Source organism: Epinephelus fuscoguttatus, linkage group LG2, assembly GCF_011397635.1.
Source record: "Epinephelus fuscoguttatus linkage group LG2, E.fuscoguttatus.final_Chr_v1".
In the NCBI taxonomy this organism is placed as follows: domain Eukaryota; kingdom Metazoa; phylum Chordata; class Actinopteri; order Perciformes; family Serranidae; genus Epinephelus; species Epinephelus fuscoguttatus.
In genome coordinates, this window is record NC_064753.1 from 13,400,536 (window position 1) to 13,422,210 (window position 21,675).

Genomic DNA, 21,675 nt, shown 5'->3' on the forward strand with positions numbered 1-21,675 from the left:
CACCCACGTACCTTCCTGTTGTTCTTTCTGTTTTTGTGAGGATAGGTGTGCACTTTTTGGTGGGAAGCATTGAGTGAGAAGGCCAAAGCACCGTTGTTATTTGGCACGCCAAGAGTTTGGCACCAACTTTGTTCCTGTGTCGCCATGTGGGGATACAGGAACAAATAGTTACATCTCTGACTCAGCGAAGTGCAATGTTTCTCCTTAAAAAGATTGATAAAGGCTCATTTCACAAAATATTTTTAGAAAATAAAGTCCTTGTGACTGCATCATCATGTGTGGACTCGTAATGTTGTCAAGCTGTGAAAAGAGCCTTTTTACAAAATTGAATATATCTGTTTTATTCCACAAATGAACTCCACCTCCATTTCAATAAAAGAGCACAAACTTTTGGCCCTCCCTGCTTCCTGTCCTGCCACTGTGTCTGTGTCAGCGAGGACAAAGAGCTCAGGCCGACTGTTAAGCAGATCAGCACGTGTGTTTTGTCTTGGTTTGGCAGCCTGGTGTTGTTTGTAACTACGAGCAAACAGACAGATCGTTCAATTAGGACAGGAAGTGACCACAAAGCACTCACCATACACTGATATCTCAGCCAACTGAAACACATTCAACCTCGTCTGACTCTTATAGGTGTCTTAGATTAATGCTCCAGTTTAATAGAATGGATTTTGTAAAGAAGTTCATGTACAATATAAATTTAATCAGCATTTAACTGGTTGTATATGTGTAGAATTCAGTGAGTACAATGGACATTGAAGGACTGAATTATGTGGGTCTGCCTGCAGCCTGTGAGTTATTCTACTCTATCAGGCATTGTGAAAGACAACAATCGGAGTGTTGTCAAACCTTGTTAGCTTGTGAAACGGTGATGTTCATTTGTTCAGGCTGCACCTAAAACAGGTATTTTTCGCTGATTCTTTGTGCATGAACATGAACCCAGTAATTGGTTTCCTGCTGAGAGAATGGTTCCTGCCTCCACTGTCACAACCCTATCCCCCCCCGGCACCCATCACTCACCAATCCATCACCCTGCCCACAGAATGGTGAGAAATCATCACCAGCCTCCTGCTACATCTGTCGAAAACACACAGGCATATACGCACAAACAGAATCGCACTTTTCCTCCTGTCCCTTTCACAGTCACACAATTTAATTTATTCCCCTCCTCATTTATTCGTCTTGGACTTTTTTCACTCTCCTTGTTGAATTTCAGTGTAATCTGCCTCAAAAGTGCCAGATGGTAGAACAACAGTAATATCCAAGAATGCACTGTGATCACAATCTTCTTTTACAGCGCATGTTGCTCACTTATCAGGTTTCAGCAACAAAATGAGCAGGGAGATCACTTTCACGGTCCGTTCTTGGCAACTGTTGCCTTTCTTACCATGTGGGATTTTTTATATACAGATTTGTTTTGGATGTGCACTTTAAAAACCTGCTAATGTTTGGATGGCACATCAGTCATCAGAGTCGTCTTGTTGTTTGTCATCTTTAGTTAATTCCATCTTTTCTGTGAGGGCCAGATGTTTTTACAGGCCCTGCAGGATGTTTTGGGCTCACCCACACAGTGTGTGTTTAGTCTTAAATCATTTGTGCTGCTTACAGAGCCGTGGGCTTGCGTCACATGACCTTAGGCTTGACTTCACAAAAACAAATGACACTTTAAAGTGGAATGGACGGCTTCTTAATTTTACCCTCTTGTGTTTCCGAGTCGTTTTATTGCTGCTGCTTTCGCAAAGACAACCGTATCACTTTCAGCTTCTACAGTCACTTTGGTTGTTCCTCCATCCACCATTTTTGCTACTGGGGATAGAAACGCCAAAGAACTTACACAGACAATCCTTGGCAACTGACCTGGAGATACTTAGCTATAGTTACCGGGAAAAAAGAAAAGCGTCCACTTCCTGTTTTTGGTTTCACAGTGGTTCTTGCACTTCATTTGTGCTGTAAAAAGAGCCTTCACATTCCTGGGATATCATATCAAGTGGCAGACAGCATTGCACCGTGAAAACAAGGCTCATAGGGAACCAATCTAAGCGCAGATGGTGTTAGTATTCTATAGCCATTACACTGTGCAATCAATATGTATTTATGTTGAAGCAAAAACTTGTCTATTTCCAATTTAATACCAGTGGTTTGTGCTTTAGCCATTTGATTTGGATGACTTGATATCCCAACCTAGCTGAAGATTAAAAATTATGTTAGAAAAAGATGTGCAGGTAATCAGTCCTTTTCATTATCTTGCAATAGCCTGAGGGCAAGTTGCAGTTTGGCAGTGTAAACCCACAGACAGACAAATACTTGCTTGTTTAATACTTGTAACAAAAAATGTAGACTTGGGACTTGACTCAGGACAAGACTTGGGACTTTCTTGTGATTTGAAAAACCGTAACTTTATTTAATCTCCAGCATTGTGATGTAACAGTAACTTAAAGTTAAGTTAAAGTTTTGACCACTAATAGTGCTATAGAGCAATGCTTTTACAACCTATACACAGTAACTTTTGGCGTTTCTTGCTTGTTCACAAGAAAATTCCACAGGGCTCTGTCATCCTAAATGTCCGGTGTGTAGGATTTTTGGCAGAATTTAGTGCCATCTAGTGGGAATGATTGCAAATAGCAACCTGCTGAAACTTCTCCCGGTTAGAATTCCTTATGTGTTCATTGTTCAGGAGGTTTTTAGCAGGTTTAATTTTCTTAACATCCTCGGTTTCCTCAAAATCAAATTGGTTGCACAAAGCACCCTTAAGTCTTCTCCTTACAGTTTTCCTAAATGTTCACTTAAGTAATTATGGCTTTCTCCTTCTGTTGGTCTTAAACTTAAGGAATTAAGGGACAGTTGCACAGAATACCTTAACAACCAAAGCATGGTGGCGATCTAAAACAAAACTTGAAGTACCTCTGACTCTATCTTAGCTGCAAGTGGATATGCTTTTGATTTTACGCTATTGATCTGACTGGATTAATTTTTGTTGCAATGTCTTCCTATAGTCGTTTACAGTTTTCTGGCATTTGGGGACAAATTTGTAGTATGTGCTTTCTATGATTGTATTCCTCCGGAAGTATAATCTTTTCCTCCTCTGACCAGTCTTCTTTTCTTCTGCCATTTTTTCACTATCTAACTATAAGCCAACCCACTGAGATGATAACAGACATAGCAGGCATGAGTCCAAGCAAACAAACAATCTCCATGGAAACTTTTACCACTGTAAAATTTCTTTCAACGCAATAAGTTTTTCCTTAACTAAGGGATTCTGTGTGTAACTGTGTAAGTCCCTCAATCAAAGAAAATTTAGGCCTTAACTGTCATAGTTAAAGAGAAAACTAAAGGTATTTAAAGCAGGTAAAACATTAAATAAAGCAGCGGTGTTATTTTGACGATCTCATCGCGGAGGAGCTGCTAACTTCGGTGGCCATCACAAAAATGGGAATGGCCCTATCTAGAGCTAAACAGCTCATTCTGAGGAAACGAAATGATTCTTATTTTCAGGTGATTATACACTTATGAAAACATACTGATTATATTATATTCCATGTCAGTAATATATTCCCCTAAGTCCTATACACTGGACCTTTAAAAGGCAGCAAAACATTATTCAGTGGGATGTGAAGAGTTTCTTGTGCTGACCGGCCCATCTTTCTCCTTTGCCCACAGAAACAGAGACAGACTCTGTATTTTGATCCTTATGCTCCATCAACAAAATGGATAATTTCAGATATTTGACATTGTGATATGTATATCCCCTCTTATTGATCAGGATGACATGGCGGATCTGCAGAAACCTGATTCCTCTGGTACAGTAGCTCCACTGTAGGGACACCCATTAACCCCCTGTCTAAGAGGAGGAGGAGAGGGTTTTCAAGATGTAAAAGTGAATTTATGAAACTTTCTTTACAACATTAAAATAAGTCAGTGTCAAAAGTACAAACTGTTTTTCTCATGGAAAGATATTCTTATCCTCACAGTCATTTATGTGCTTAGTATGTGTGTTTGAGTGTTGTGTAACCATGTTGTTTATGTTTCTGCATGTGCAGTATCATGTGTGTAATAGTTTTTTACAAGTCTTTGTTCATCCTGTATGTCAGATGACTGTAGGTGTATATGTTCCTATATGTATTTGAATATAGACTGCACTATAGGTGCCTGTCACCGCTGTGTATGTGTGAGTGTGGAAATGAACAGCATGTAAAGAGCAGCATGTTGACAGGTGTCCATACGAATGTGTGTAAGCAGGAGGAGAGAGGAGAAGAAAGCAGTGGAAAAGAGGGGGTGGTGGAGGAGTGTGTGTGTGTGTGTATGTGTATTTGTGTGCACTCGAGGTTTTGTGTGCGTTAGCAGGAAGTGAGAGTGAGGCTGTGAATGTGAAAGAAAAGGGAAAGCGTGTATGAGGGAGGGAAAGTAAAAGAGAGCGAGAGGTAGAGTGGTCCATGTGTTATGTAACTGTTGTGAAGCATCCCTGTGTGTGTGTATGTGTGTGTGTATTCTGTAGGCCTACAGATTAATCCAGTGGGTTTTATCCTCAGTGAATGGGACAGTGGGGCTTTGCAGTGATTATCCCTGCAGGCCACAGATGATTGCTTTGAATCTCCTGTATGTCCCACACCGCCATGTTTCCCTGCCTGCATATCTGTGTGCCGGCACATCATTCAGTCTAATTTATTGTTGACAGATCACAACAGTTGAAGATGTCTGTAGGTGGCTGCAGATGCTTACATCAGTTTCATGGAGGATCTATTTTAATCATCCTACTTAAATAGCTCGAAACTGTTTCACAGCATAGTTAAATGCTTATTTTCTTCCTTTTCTGACTGACCACCTCTGCACATGTTTATCTTTTCATCCATACATTTCTCTGGATAATCTGCCTGTCTCATCCTAGCCCTCCTGCGGTAGCTCTCTGTCTGTCTGTCCATCCTCGTTTGGATTATATAACCAGGGAATATCAGAAATGCAATCTGCTCCATCATCCCTGCTCAGCTGAGACAGAAAAAAAATGGCTGAATGCTGGGAACCATTTGTCATTTGGGTCTAGGCAAAGGTGTTAAAATCAGAGCGGGGCATCTTAAATGGTGCATTTTTACACTTGCTGCCAGGTGGTCAGGTTGTCCACTCACTGGGTGGCAGCTGCGTGCAGTTACTCTGTGAGAATCAGTGTTACAGGAGAGAAAACCAGCCATGAGGATCTATGCTTATGCATGCAAAGTTTTGTAGCATTGATGTCCATTTTGATGGCATTTCACTGGAAAATAGAACAAAGACAACATGTTCAGGCGTTTATTCTTCTGATTTTCTCAGTGATTTTCCACAGCAGATTCCCCCATGTGTGTCCTTCCTGTCGCTCCATAGGGAATGTTTTAATTCGGCGAGGCCATATTGCCACGGCAGGCGTTGCTATGGGCAAAAAACCAGCACTGTGTGAGCTTTTCTGCCTTGTTCCACTCACATTCAGCCATTGTGGTCAACCTGGATGGAAATCAGGGGCTCAATTATAGAGCTGTTCTCTGAACATCAGACGTTGCTATTGTCAATCTGAAAGTGAATGGTAACCTAGTTTTAGATTTTATCGATGTGTAACTGAATAGAACTGAATGTAAAATAATGAAATGAGTTTTGTTCACATGACAGGCTCAGAAAAGATCTTTACATGGAAAAATATTCTTAATATGGTGGTGGTGATATATCCATGTTACACTATTACATACATAGAATGCTGATCTTTTAACCACAATAGTTTAAAGATGAGTCTTTCTCTCCAGTCATCTTAAAATTATTAAACATTGTTTAAAGGTCTTCTAGTGTGCACATTGTGACTGATTGCATCTATACAAAGAACTGAGATTTAAAAATTTAATTTGTATTTTTTTATAATTTTTTTTTTGAACCATCACTGCTTAATTTTGATTCTAATTTTAGAATTACTGTCTCTGTGTGTGTTTGCAACTTTGTGCACAGTCCATGCATCTGTGTAGTGTGGCTGTTGGTACATGTATAGTATATCAGCAGTCAGGCATGAAGTGGTGGGTGTTCTGTCTGAATAGTTTAGCCCTCAGGCTCCCATCATGCTCTCTGGCCCGGTCACATCTTGGCATATGTGTTTACTGCTTATAGGTCAGCATGGAGGTAGAGAATGAGGTTTGTGTGTGTGACTGTGAAAAGCTGCACTAAACATAAAATATTTGTCTACTGGTCATGGAAACAAAATATATGATTGAATTAATATTTTCTTGTGGCTATAGGCAGATAGATAATAAATATCTATTTCAGTGATAGACAAATTAATTAACAGTTATCTCTGACACAACAAACAACCACCAGCAGCAGTAGTGGTGTAAAGGTCAGAGTCATAGTGCTCATTCGCCTCATTCGGTCCACTTCACACCCACGGTGTAAAACGCTACGTTGATTTGCCTTAGAGTCAAATGTGGTGTATAAAGTTTTGTTTGCTTGCTAGAAGATGGATGGAAATGGTGCTCAACTGTGTGACTAAACAAAGAGAGCATACTCTGAAACCTACGTCTGGTATCATAAGCAGAGACGTAACTCTTAGAAATTCTGTTCATATACAGCTAATTTGAACAGCAAATATGCTTTAAACATAAAGAGTAAATGTTGTTAATTATCAGTGGGCACTAGTGATACACCTTTAAAATTGGTTTGTGAGCTGCCAGTAGACACAGAGAAGAAGAAGAACAACCAGCACAGCATGCTGACTACAGAGCCAAACATGTCATTGCCGGTTTGGACGTCCTTCACAGTTTCAGAGGAAGACAATATGATTGCACCAGAGGAATGTTACCCAACTGCCTGACTCCCCACCAGGTCAGCAACCTTCCTGCTGCCTTCAAACAAGTTAGATGTAGCGCTGAAGCACCATATTCAGAACTGCTTTCCTCCCAGCAAATGGTCAGTGTCTGCCCAGTTAACATTAGCATGCGCTAACACAGCAGCAGCGGCTCACATCCAACATTGAGCCTTTAAACAGTCTCAACAAACTCACACTTAAAAGGCTTGACTCTGTCATTAGACCCATTTGTAATTGTTAGCTGACGCTAGCTGTGTGATGCTACCTTTAATCCTGTCACTGTGTGTGTGCGGCCAGGCTTTCACCAACTGTACTCGGCGCAGAGCTCACATAGCAGCAGCAGTAGTCTACTAGCGTCTTCGTGGGGAGGCGGGGGACCTTTACCTTCTATTTCAATTACTTGTTTTGACCAAAAAAAAAATGTTTCTGAATATACTTTACTAGTAAAAAAATAAATGAACATTGGAAGAGTCAGAACTGTTCTTTGTTTTTGTTGTGTTTACAATAGTGTTGCCTGTCAGATTTGGTTAGGTCATGGCTATGGAATATTAAATCATTCATATTTTCTCACTTCATCTTAGACTTTCTTACCCTCAGGTGTGCATACAGGTTATAAACCCCTTTTAAAATACAAATATGTGAAATTATTGGTTATAATCTTAAAAAAAATCCATATTGTGCATCCCTAGTTAGCGCTTTGTACACCCACTATCCACTCTAACTATGCCCCTGCAACTCCAGCACAATACTCAGTGTAGTGCTTCAGTCATTCATTCATTCATTCAAAAAAACCCTTCGTCTTTTAACATAATCCAGACAGCAATTATATTCTACAACCCGATATAATTAGAAAAATGCAATTTCAAGGAGACAGTGTGGAAATCAAATGTGGGCACTGTGTGAATAAAGTGAATAGATGTCCCGCTGCATCTCTTTGAAAGACAGACGCAGCGGGACATAAAGAGACAGGCAAAGAAATATGAACTACAGGAAGTGATGCACTGCAAATTTCCTGAACCTTCACTGCTGTGTGAATGTACCTAATATAATATGAAGGTTTCCTGAGAATGGAGAATGGATGATGTTATATATGCAGTGTCAGCAGGTACTTCACCCTCCTGTAGAGTCTGTATGACAGGTTTGATTATTGCTCTGCTTGGTCCTAACCAGGCTGGTTAAAATGGACTGACAGGGCATCAGTGAATACAGGAGTGGATGCAAGAGCATGTGAGCATGTTTGTGTAAGTGTTTACATTACACGGTATTTATGTGTAACTGAATGGTATCAGTCTCTCCGTCTTAACAAGAGCTTCTCTGATGCCAGGATCAGAGTTTCAGTGTTTCATAACGGCATGAGTGTGCATGTGACTGCAACAAAAAGTGGAAACAAATCAGATCAGGGCAAAGCAGGATAGCTCAGAATATCAGACAGCTCACAACATATAGCATATGTAAACAGCCATTGTGCTTAAATATATTCTTTAATCTCTACAGCAGGAAAATGTAGTGTTGATACACCTGGTCCAAAGGTTGTCACTCTGTTAAATACTGTAGGCGTTAGTCGTGGTTATCAGTATTATAGATACAGGTTACAGGGCTCCTGTTACACTGACTGGGATGTTTAGAAAGCTATTAAAAGGCCGTGTTTCTTGTTATGCAGTGTTATATATATGAGCTGACTTTGTTATCGGGAAGTGGAGAGGATGGTGGTTGGCATGCATCTAATTGAGATGGCTGCCAAGCTGCAGACCACTTTACAAGACCAACAAACAACAACATTGTTGTTCAGCGAGACATCAAGGCCTCCCAGAGGTGGATGTTTTAAGCCAAAACATGATCTTTTTCTCACACTGATTGAGTGGTTTCTGTACCTAAACATAACCACACATTACCAGAGTGGTATTGAAATGGAAAGAAACATTAAATTATGCTAACGGCCATTTCATTAGGCGATAATGTCATTCTGAACGTACTCGTGGGTGCAGCAGGAGCTTTCTAACCTACACGTACAGTATGATGCTGATAACCACAATTAATGCCTATTTAATAGAGTGACAGCATTCGAAAGGGGTGGTTGATAATGTGGTGATTGGGCTGTGTTAGGGGCTTAAAGCATGGTATAATGGCTTGCAGGTCTAGTTATAATTAGGACAACAGCATCAGTTCACACGAGGACAGATTCATTGACCAAATGGAAACATCTCAGTGAGTGAATTTACATGCACATAAATAACCTGTTCATGACTGGGTTTTTAAAGCATCCTGTTATGTACTCATTCAAGAGCGCGTGCCCCATGCACAGCACTGAAAGTCCTTATAACTAGGTGCAGGAACTGATGGCAGGAAACATCAGATTGATAGTAAATAAGTAGATGCACCACGTACAGGAGGGGTAAATTGCCTCTTCTTTTAATTTAGTCTTCATTTGAAATATTACAGACAGGGATCTACTTATTTACTATCCTGTTTATGTGTTTGAATATTTAAACACCATATCCTGTTTTCAAAAACCCAAAAATGTTACCCGGGACACTCTGGGAAAACAGATGGGATACTGTTGCATATATATGGTTATTGAAATCTGATGTCTATCTGTGTAGGAGTGGCCTCAGATATGAAAGAGGCTGCGTATCTTCATCCACTGCTCCCCTGTCCTACGTAGTGGTAGTGACAGTGACAGGCTGACTCTGCTGTGGAGGACAGCGTTACAGGAGTAGAGTAGTTGTTTTCAGGAATAACATTAGCACAGTACCAAGTGTGTGTGTGGTTGAGACACACCGAGAGAGTGATTGTGGAATTGCTCAGAGCAGACAACTGTTGGCAAAGGGAGAAGGCATTACCAGTTAAGTTGTCAAGTGGTTGTGACTGTGAAGTATGTAAACATCACAGTGCCTGCGCAAACAGATGAGTAACCAGGTTACTAGACTTTTTTATGCATATGGGGATTATCAATAACTCAGTTTCTCTATGTTCATGTAAACACCATATCCTGAATATGATCATTACTGGCTTGGAAACAGGTTATTCATGTCCATGTTAACGCACATGGACATAAAGTAATCCATGCAGTCAGCATGCTAAAATATTTGATGCTAAAGGATGTAAGTTTGAGCACCGAGTAGATCTTCAAATCCAAACACTTAACATGGATGAGATTGACTTGTGTGTCACATATCCATGTGAACACAGTTATTTACATCTCATGAAGGTTCACCTTACAAAATCGAATCTACTTGCAACTATAGTCTGCGGTGGTATCATGTGAATATGCATCTTTGGAACCATTTAGCCCCAGTTTTATGTTTTTTTTTTAAAGATACATTTCTCCTGTTAAACCAGGTTTAGATCCGAGGGGGGTCACAGTTGTGTGTGGATAATGTTTTGTTTTTTTATACTTATGGGGTCCTACTGATCCCAAATAGCTAGGAGAAATAAAAAATGCATACCAAACAAAAGTTCGGTTCTCAGGAGGATATAGTCTGGCGCACAATGGCTGCAATACGTATGATGCAGAGCTAGATAGGATCGAAAAAAACCCAAGACCACAGACACTGTGCATGCATAGAGCCTCATGTGCAGGCGTGTACTGAACCACTCTTGCTCCTGTAAACACACACACACACGCACGCACGCACGCACACACGCACACACACACACACACACACACACACATAAACTACTGTTGCATTAATGATGTTGACCTGCCTCTATCCAGTGAATTATGAAACATGTCTCGGCTTTGATGCAGTAAGATGTCGGACCCTCTGTACCACACCTCTACCCTCACCCACACACACCTACATACACTCTTGTTTGCCCTGCTGCTGCTCTTCTTCTTGTCCTTGAACCAGTTCTTTCTGTGTGAAGTTTTCAGTTTTCGAGTGTAAAGACGTGTTGACCTGCACACACACACACACACACACACACACACACACACACAGAAACACACTGATGTTTTTAGTGTGACATGGCGAGTCTGCAGTCACCTTCACTTTGAGTTTAAGTGGACAGGAGAGAGAATGTAGGCTTTGGTGGCATGTCTGTGTTATAATTATGGAGATTAAATAAAGCCATTGTGATAAAGTTTTAAGCGGCAGCCTAGTTGACCTGCTGCTAATTTTCAAGAGGATAAATGAGATTGAAAAGATGGAAGACAGGAGGTCAAGTCTGGTGCAAATAGATGAGGGAGAGAGGGAGTCTGTTCCTTAAAGACATTCTGCCCTGTCTTCATTCATAATCCTTAATATCACCTCTCTTATCATAAGTGTTTTTGTGCAACACTGCTGAGGCAAGATGTACAAGAATAAGACAAAAAATGTCTGTGTGTTGCAGTTTTCTCAGCTCTCTATTGCTGCTTCCTCATGCATATTCTTCCTGTAAGGTTTCATTGTTGCCCTTACAGAATCCCACTTGCTGCCCAGCGCTCACTTTTGTGTTTTTCAGCTCTACACAACCAGCTTTGCTTGCAATTACACAAAGAAAAGGAGCATCACAGAAATAGCAATGCTAATTTCCCATCACGCTGTGCCCACCGTCTCATTCACCACCGCCTCTCGATTTAATCTGCGATTAAAACAAATGCATGAAAGAGAGAGGAAAGTGCATCAGCTATCCTAAAAATCCCTCAGATTTAGGTTAGTGCTTCTATAAACCCGTGAGAAAAATACAACTGAACAACTGACAAGCTGACCTGGTTTCCCTGACTGTGTATATCAGTGCGAGCAGAGTGTCCTGATGTCCTATTTCCCTCGCAAACATTGTTTATCTCAACTGAACATGGCGCTTGATTGATGGCAGTCTTTTCGGCTCAGAGTCGAGCCAGTTTATCACAACAGCCTGACAGTCTGCTACAGTGAAGGTTGCTAAACAAGTGTGACTTCATCTTTTTTATCCTTCATCTCTCCTGACTTTGTTCTGAGTGCAGTAGAAGACATTGTAAAAAATCCCCTCTATGGATTTATCCTTCAACCAAGCTACATTAAATCTACCTTCATTCATTCTTAAAATCCTTTCATTAATTTTGTAAACAGCATTTTTTTAACATCTGTCAAATGTATCATGATTTATCTTCATATTATTCTCTTCAGGTTGATGTTATCAGCACTCAGACTTAAGAGAAGAATACTTCCTATGGTAGATGCTTTTTACATACCATGCTTCAACAAAGTGTTTGAGATCACTCAGTCAGGGGGCAAGCAGCAGGTTACAGAAAGTTCCACCACTGAGGTTAGGCACAGCTCATTTTTCAACGAGGTATTACATTTAAAAATGTGCTCTACCAAACAGTAGATGTTTTTAATGGTGACTTAATGACCTGTCCATGTCAGGCCCCCAGGAAGTGTGCTGGGCTTTGAAACCAATTTTTTGTAATGACCAAACAGTACAATTACACCATCATGTAATGCCCTGCGACTTTTTTCCCATAGACTTACACTGCGAAAGAGACATCTGTAAATCAGTGGATAAATATTTTTGCACTTCACAACCCCTGTGAGATGACTCGTTTCACTATCGGATTTTTATCTATTTAGTCCGATAACATTTGGAAGGTCTAGAAGAGCTGCACAATTGAATAATTTTTGCTGCAAGTAGCCGGCTTGGCCAGTAAGAGTACGTGCTCTATGGGCAACATGATGTGGAAGCAGTGCCGATCATCTGGTTGATTATATAGGCAACAGTTGAACCCTTTTGACTTCATACACCACCGTACAGCACAATAAATGCTGGATGAATGTGACTTAAAACTTCAGAATTGTGTCCTTTGTAATTTTAAATAATAATATACATATTCTAGACTTTACTCTGACCAACAGGTAAAATAGTTTCAAATTAGAAACACAGTCTTCCCTACAAGGCTCCTGCATCCCCAGCGGCTCTTACAGTGTCTCAGTCATACAATCGCATGCTGTTTTTTCCATAGGGTGTTTAATGTTTCGGGGTTTTCAACATGGAATTTTCCATTTATATGCTCTGACAGGATTTTTCTTTGTTGCCAGAAATAGCCTGCCACTGGAGTCTTCCATGATTGAGGCTGTGTAGCTGTGTGTTAATCATGTCAGCCTATGACAGTGCTAATCCAGTCCCCTTCTGGAGCTCTGTGCCAAAACTTTATGCTGCTCTGTTCTACTACTGTACGCTGTGTTCATACACACGCCATGAGACAAACTCACTTCAAATATGTGTGTGTGTGGCATGTTGGTACGACATGGCTTTGGTGGAAGGCAAAGATGTGATAATGGATGAGACCGACAAAGTGGGAGGCAAACTGAGACAGACAAGATGGAAACAAATTCTGGATTTAACCAACAAAAGGAATGTAGAAAGAATGACAGATGTAGGAGTCCACATATTAGCAGCTGGGTATTTCACTGTACAGTGAAACAGATGGGTATCTGGTCCGATTATAAAACAATTTCCATGTTGTGTTTGTCCTAATAAATGATGAAGATGCTGCTGGGTTTAGGTTCTTACCTGCTTTGCTCATTGAGGTCATGTCCTAGCTCTTTCCTGACCTTCTCTCATCCTGTTTCCACATCTCCCTTTAACAGCTTTTAGGATTAATGCTGTTAATATTATGATCAATAATTCATTGGTGCCCTTTTAATGTCTCCATTTCAATCAATGTTCTCTCGATACACTTTAATTTGTTGCTCAGTTTTAGATGGACAGCATTTGTTGTTGTGTTTTTGCTTAGCACTTAATGACATCACCAGACAGTTATTCTAATGTTGCTGTCCTCATCCCGTTAATATCATGAGTTTCTGTAGGTGGTAAGATTTTAGTCATATTCGCCTCTTACACTAAATACTTCATCCTCCTTCCTTTAAGGAAAATTTTATCACTTCCTGTGAGCCTGTGGATTTGCCCAAGGAAAGACCCTCCTCACACCCGCTGTAACGTATTCAGCAAAGAAAATTACTGCCACGTTACATCAGTCTGCTCCAGATGCGAAAATCTGGCATTTATATAGGTAAATGTTATGGATTGTTGCTTAAATCTTACATAATATTTGCCGTCTCACTCCGGTTACTGGACATACACCGTGTACATTCATGGAGAGAGAGGGTATGGAAAGCATTAAGCGAGGAAAGAAAGCCTGAGAGAAGAGATAGATAGAGGAGTGAGTGTTTGTGAGAGCAGAGAGAAAACAGTGGAGAGTAAATCCTCTTTCCCTGCTGACTTTAATCTCTCCACGGGCTGAGCCTGGCAGTTCAGGCCTTACAGCAGCCGTCAGTCAAGACGGGTGACAGCCAGCAGGGCCGCAGGTGGGGGATGGGGACAGCCGGACCTTGTGTTATGTCAGCTCGACTGTAGTGTGTGTGTGTGTGTGTGTGTGTGTGTTTGTCTGTGAAACATGTTACGCATGTTAAATAGGAAGTGACTTTCAAAGCGGGATGGATGAACAGACAGAGGAGGAGGAGAGAGAAGAAGACTGACAGTAAAGAGATGGATTGTTTGAGTTACAGCATGATGTGAAACATTCACAAAGATGACTGGAAGCAGACACATTTAAATGGAAAACTTTGTAGAGATGTGTCACCACCAGAACGTGGTGAAGCTGCTTTGTTCTTGTGCCATTTGTAAATCTCCCAGCAACCACAGCTGGTAGCATCGTATGAGCCTGTTTGATCAAATACAAAACAAGCTGGAAAAGTGAGATTTTTGCAGCTTGTCAGTGTAACCAAAGGTAGAGTGTTCTTGTGGATCTAATTAAATTATGTTACAAGTAAAAATCAATAGGTTTCTCTCAGAATTTAGGTTACTGGGACGCTGAAGGGTTTTGTGTCTTCACTCCAAATCCCGGTTGTAGAGAGGAGCAGCAGACCTAACATGAGCCCTTTGTTGGATTTTGGTTTTCATACTGTAACACGAAAAATGAGAGAGGAGGCTCATTGAGTGGAGGAACAAAATTTAAGTAGGACCATCTACGTGGTTCTATGTTGCACATTTGTCCTGTATGTGTTTATGAGGACAGTGGGTGCAGGGCCGGGTAGCGTTACTTGATATCTTTAAGCTGTTGACTGAAACACTCCAGTACCGATTGAAACTTTAACCAGCATCCTATGGTTTAGCAAAACATGCGTTTACAAGCTCTTGAACAACTCATGCAGTATAATTCAAGTTTCATGTATCCAGCCGTATGCTCCAGTCGAAACTTATCTCTGCTCTTCGTTCACATGAGGCATGTGAGAATAACAATTTAACTCACAAGGTGTGAGTAACTGATACAAAAATGGTCATTTGGGGAGTGAAGTATTCCAACCATGTGATATTTGATCGGCCCACTACTGCAGCAGCTACAGCCTCTACAGTCTGTGGTCGAGTTCAGTGGCCATACTACACACCTTTGCCATCTGTTGACACTTTATGCAACTGAATGTGTTGAAGAAACAACTTGTATGACTCGAGGTCGATCTCACAGCCTTAGCGGGTTTATTAAAGACACACCGCAACAATGAAACAGCCGCGCAGAACAGTTCACCAAACATTCTTATACTCCTCCTTAGATATACATCATACCTAACTTTCACACACTTGTGTGTGTGTGTGTTTTGTAACATTCTGCTCTCGTCATCCTGCCCTATTGAAGGTTGTTAATTAAACATGTTTTGCTTCTAACCTGACCTTAACTGTCTGACATTTCTCTGCCTTTTCATCACCACAAATGTTCCATTTCCATGACAGATATCAAATGTAAGAAAAAAAGAATTAAATTAATTGCTGTACTGTATTGGCAACGGTATCGGTATCACTTTAAGGCAACTGGTATTGGTACTGGTATTGTAAGTTTTTAATACCCCCAAGTTTTTAGTGGGAGACCTTTTGAGCACATTCTCTAGTTAGCTGGTGTGCACGTGAACTTTTTAGCCACTCTAGGAATATCTAAAAAAATGTCTGCTTGTCAGTCTACCCCATTCAGACAGAAATATTTCAACAGTAACTGGACACAGACATTCATGGTTACAGTAAGCACTACTTACCATCATCTTAGCACTGGTTTGGCAGTAAGTATAGAAAAAGATTAACACACTTAACCATTTTGTACTGAAATAGAACATCACTGCTAATTAGACTTCACATATGGACATCAGAATGTTTTTCTAAGGATTTAATTTCTGTTGTTGTGTTTTCTGACATGTCCCTGGAGCTGTTTCACCAACATCCATAATTTGTTACAGTTTCTTTCAGCTGTAAGCAGCTTCATGCATTGCAGTGAGGTAGAATAGCGTCCATCAACAGCACACTCAAATCAAGGGTTTGTCAGTACAGACTGTTTTGAGTGTACTTATTTTCCTCACTCATCCAGTGTAAAAACATCAGAGACTCAAAAACTGCTTGGATTTAAAATATAGTATGGATTTAGGGCCAAGCTATAAGAACCGATCAATCTGATTTGTTGTAGTAAAACTGATCTGATGATTGTGAGTCCAACAAGAGTGCTAGACGCATGTCCAGTGGAGTAAATCTGTGGTTTATCAGAACAAAGCTTAACTCAAAGTGAGAGTGTTATGGGAAGTAGTGACAGAGATGAAGGGCGCGTATATGGGGTGAGCAGAATATTGATGGGTGAGATTGGATGATTTAAGGTGACCGATGATTATCAGGAACACGTGATGGGAGCACACAATCTTTATACTCAGTGAGCATACAAGAAAAATTGCACCATAAAGACCAAATAGCATCACCAACAATACCAGAACAGGCATTGTGTGTGGTAAAATGCTTACTTTTGAATAAGATGTATGTTAAGAACATTTGGAGTCTCACTACACATTTTACTCTGTATGATTGTGTATGTGACAAATAAATGTGATTTGATTGGATTTTTGTTATTTACGAAGTGAAAAGAAAACAAATTGGTTAAAAGATCATTTTATTATAATGTTGAGACCAGGAAGTAAGTGACACAGACAACGAGAGAAGAGTGCTCACAGTCAATATAAGAGGAAACATGACGACAGAGCTGTGCTGTACGTGTGTGTTGACAGGAAGCGGCTCCACTGCAAAGAAATAAGCAATCAATGACTGATCAATAATAGCAGAACATTACACCGTGAAGATTAATGCAGTGAGGAGTGTGTGAGAGCTCAGGTCTGAATGTTACAGACTGAGTGAGATGCAACACTATTTACTCATAGTCAGTTTGGTTATTGTTGCTGGTGTTAAAGGTTTGTTAATGTACTGTGACATGTTTCATCTCAGTACACAAAGAGTGCAGATGCATTGGTGGATTATCAATACCGTTGCCACTGACAACAAGACCCTGGGAATGCTGTCAACAAGTGGGCATGATTTCAGTATGGCAATGGATAGGATCCGTCTTGGTTTGTTGCCATTTTGAAACTTCATATCCGTTCCTAAAATGGAGAAGAGAGGTCCGATAATAACCTGAATAAATTAACGCATTTCCACAAATGAACTGATACTGTGTTTAGACAGTGTGTGATCTGACATGATCAAAGTTTTACTGATCTTCAGTGGTTCTTTTCAATTTAAAAAAGAAATTTGGCTGGTGATTGGTAGATGTGTTTTCAGCTCATGGTGCGTTTTTCCGTCCAGTTTTTCTCTTCTATAACTCAAAGCCTCGCCTCCTCTGTGTGCTTCACCTGTAACGTAGCTGATCTATGAACTGAAGCTTATTCTGCTGTTGCCCTCCATTGTAAGGAGCTCTGGATCACAGCATCAGCCAAATGGCTAAAATGTAAAATGTCAACATAAATATTTTAAAGTGCAACTGTGCAGCAGGCATAGCAGACAAAAACCACACACACACACACACACACACACACACACACACACACATAATGAGAGAGGAGGGCATGAAAGAAGGAGAGCGGCACTTTGAAAAGGCTGGTTTTTTTCCCCTCCATCTCTTTTCCCGGCACATGTTCAATTATTAACCGCCCTGACGACTCCGGCGGGATGGAGGCAGGGGCAGACAGACAGAGGGCGGGGCAGAACAAGGAGATACTTTATCAAACATCCAGCTGTGACTGACCTTGTGTCCACTCACCTCAGAGACCTTGTCACAGTGACGGATTGATGGATTCTTTGGGCTTGAGCAGAATGCTTTAGGTCCCAAAATCTGGTACATCAACAACATTTTTTACAGTGTCAAAGGAAGGCTTAAATATCATCAATGGCTTTAAACACTTGCATGGAGCCTGAACAAGGGGAGCTATTATGCTTTTCCTTATTTTCTGTCATATACTATATATATTCCAATGTCAGGTGCTCATATAAAAAATGGTCAAAGTTTTGACTAGTGAGGTGAACGTATGTTAAAATAATCCCTGTGAGCAAAAACTGTAGGCTTCAGACTGTTCTGAATCGTCTGTTTACAATGATTTTTCCTACTTTTGAGACAAACCAATGCGGCTTATGACCAATTTCTTCATACGGTCATTTACTCCAGGAACACTACTGCAAATGTTTACATCACGTAGCCCTCACTGCTACATGTTACGACATGTCAGTGTCAGGGTAACGTGTGATCTCGGTTGCTGATGTGATATTCTCTCTGATTTTGGATCATATTCCTGTTCGAAAATATTCAATTTGGAAGATTATTTATGGTAAAAAATGCCGCTATAATTGGTTACAGTCATTCCCCACCTGCAATGACAATGCAAAGACACAGCACAGATATGAAAGACCCGCAAACATTGACCAATCAGAGCAGACTGGGCTTTTTCAGGAGGGGTTTTGAAAGAGACAGGTGCTAAAACGGAGCGTTTCAGACATTTGGTGAATACAGGTGTTCCAGCACAGACAGTACAAGGAAAATAAAGTGCTTTTTGAACATTCAAGCATGTAAACATGTTCTAGTAGAGACCCAAAATACAAGTGTGAACCATAAAATGAGCACTATAGTTCCCCTTTAAAGTATATTGTTTTTATAGAACAAAAATGTTCCATTTTCATCCATGGAAACCTGAGTTTGGAAATGATATTTTGCTATGGCAAATTAATCAAACTGACAGTATCCTGCAGCCACAGCACCTAATTGAGTCCAAAAGTCAGTGTTCCCTTGGTCCCATCGCTGCACTGTATATTGCAGTAGATTAGATTACATAAAGCTTTAATGATCCCAGAGCTGAAAGCTGCTGGGTGGTTAAATTTATATTAGCGACAAGCCACATTAGAACAAAGCTCTTCAATATGATTTGTGCAATAGAAACAAAAACGCATGAACTGTACAAATGAGATCTGATTGGGCTGGATCAGATTATATGCCTCGTTAAAGGCTTAATTGTTCAGAGAAACAGTGGCAGAGGGAAGGAGAGAAGGAATGAAGGGTGGTTCCCTTCGTCTCCTTTGTCCCGACCGGCAGCAGCAGCAGCAGCGTGTAGGTCTGTCAGGCTGCAGAGTTACAGCCACATACATTTTTCATGGACCATACCTCCAGCCCTACTGTGTGTGGCTATATGAAATACTGTCTGGGAGCGTGTCAGAGGAACAAAAATAGAGCCCTGTCTCTGTCCTGATACTTTTTCTTCAAAGCATTAGAGTGATGGAGCTCCTGTCTCGTTCATCTTGATTCACTGTTGATCCCTCAGGGTCAGCAAGGCGGAGTTTTGAGCTCAGGGTGTGTGTAGCAGCAGTGATCTTTCTCCAATGGACAGTGTGTTTTTGGGTGCACATGGTTGATTGCATGCATGACTGCGGTTGTAAACAAAAGCAGAACCTATTTACCCACAGTGTTTTAAACATTAAATTATGCATCACTGGTGCTCATGAGGTAAGACTTTTGCCCTGTACCTTGGCTCAGTCAGCGACTCTGGTGCCCTTTTGTATTTCAAAATCTGAAAACATTGTTCCATCTCTTGTGTTGATGGTCTTTTTTGTGCTGTTGACAGTGACTGAGCAGGTATGACAAAGGTTTTCACACCCGAGTATCAACCAGGTTTGGCTGCAGGAACTTGTCCAGGAATCTTTGAAGGAACTCATACCCTTTCCCACTAATTTAGCTCTGGTTTTAAACTGGTTCAGTTCAGGATTCTTGGAACCTTGGGACTACCTAGCAACCAGCCTGCTTTCCCACCAGTTAGAACTATTACAATCAAGGATGGTTTATCAACTGAAAGCATTGTACAAAGCACAATGGAAGTAACCAGTAGTAACAAGATGGCTGATGGCATTGATTACCTTTGAGCTTTTGTTCTGTTACAGACTACAGATGTTTGTCATATCCAAAAACCAACCAACTACGAATGATAAGAAGATATAGAGCAATGTTTTGTGCAAGACTCCATCCTTTCTTTCCAACTTATAAAATGCAAAACACCCACTGATATTGTCACGGTTCGCATTTCAAGGTCTGTATTTACTAAGCTCCCTTGAGTTGCTCCTAATGACAAATTCTAAGAGAATTCCTAAAGTTATGACAATTTCTAAAAAAAATTCCCCTTAAAGTTAAGACAAGGTCCAGGTAAAGATAAAAGTTTTCACAAAGCATTTCAGCCCCTGAGAGAACACCTGAGGTGAAATACCGTTAGGAGTAGGACAGAGGACTTTTAAGAGGCTTAAGAGTTTCTTGGAAGAGGAGAGAATGACAGAAAAACCGGAAGGGAAGATGATATGATATTCTCCGATATTCTCCAAGGCCGATCGACAGTGAGTGTATAAATGCTACATATTAGATTGGTCAGGGATAATATTTGTGATCAGTCTCATTAAAGATGCACTCATGTCTTCCATCCAACAAAAAACAATAAAACACCTGCAATACAGTGATCACGACACAAGATATTTGGCAATTGGAAAATTGGATTTCTTTGTGTCTCAATCTTCCATCAGCAGAGTGATCACACTAACAATGACAACACTGTAAGTCTTATATTGTGATGCATTTCATTTCATTTCCATTTTGTGTCCACACCTTGCAGGCTCACAAAAGGGCAACCAATCGCATCTGTTAAAAGAATGGGTAGCACTTTATAATACAGCCCGTGTTTTACGACGTAACTCCCCGTGTCTTACGGCGTAACTTCCCGTGTCTTACGGCTGTCACTCCCAGTGTCTTATAATGGAACTTCATGCGTCTTACCTTGCACTTACTGGGACTTCCCGGGTGACTCTCTGACATCTACCATGACATTTTGGGGGAGCCTATATGGTTTAGTTTCACTTATGACTTACAGTGTAACTCGCTATGTCTTACAGTAAAACGTCTTACAGTCCAACTCCTGATGTCTTACCATGTAAGCCTACTTATTAAAACTTATAACTATAAAATCAGATATGATTTACAGTTTTAAACGAAAAAAGTTTTAACGAAAATCATACTGCAATATGTAACCTGTTTAATCACACAATGAGTGTAAGTACCAGGTACCTGCATGGTAAGGAAGGGTGAACAGTGTGCAATTTATAATACAGCCCGCTCCCTGATAAGTACAGTGTAGGTCTCTGGTAATTACAGGGAAAGTCCCTGGTAGGTACAGCAGAAGTCTCGGGTGCTTAGAGTGTAAGTACTAGGTACCTGCATGGTAAGGAAGGGTGAACAGTGTGCACTTTACAATACAGCCCGGTCCCTGGTACTTACAGTGTAAGTCTTGGGCACTTAGCATGTAAGTACCAGGTGTCTGCGTGGTAAAGAATAAAGATATTTTATAACTCTGAAGTTGTCATTGTGTGATTAAACAGGTTACATATTGCAGTATGATTTTCGTGTATTTTAAAACTGTAAATTATATCTGATTTTATAGTTATAAGTTTTAATAAGTAGGCTTACATGGTAAGACATCAGGAGTTGGACTGTAAGACGTTTTACTGTAAGACATAGCGAGTTACACTGTAAGTCATAAGTGAAACTAAACCATATAGGCTCCCCCAAAATGTCATGGTAGATGTCAGAGAGTCACCCGGGA

The 21,675-nt window shown here is 40.6% G+C and overlaps 1 protein-coding gene across 1 annotated transcript in view; it reads left to right on the top strand.

The window, feature by feature from the left end:
- The window catches only part of LOC125905783 (synaptosomal-associated protein 25-A-like), a 53,001-nt gene that overhangs the window by 1,090 nt on the left and 30,236 nt on the right, over window positions 1-21,675 (top strand). The window lies entirely within an intron of this gene.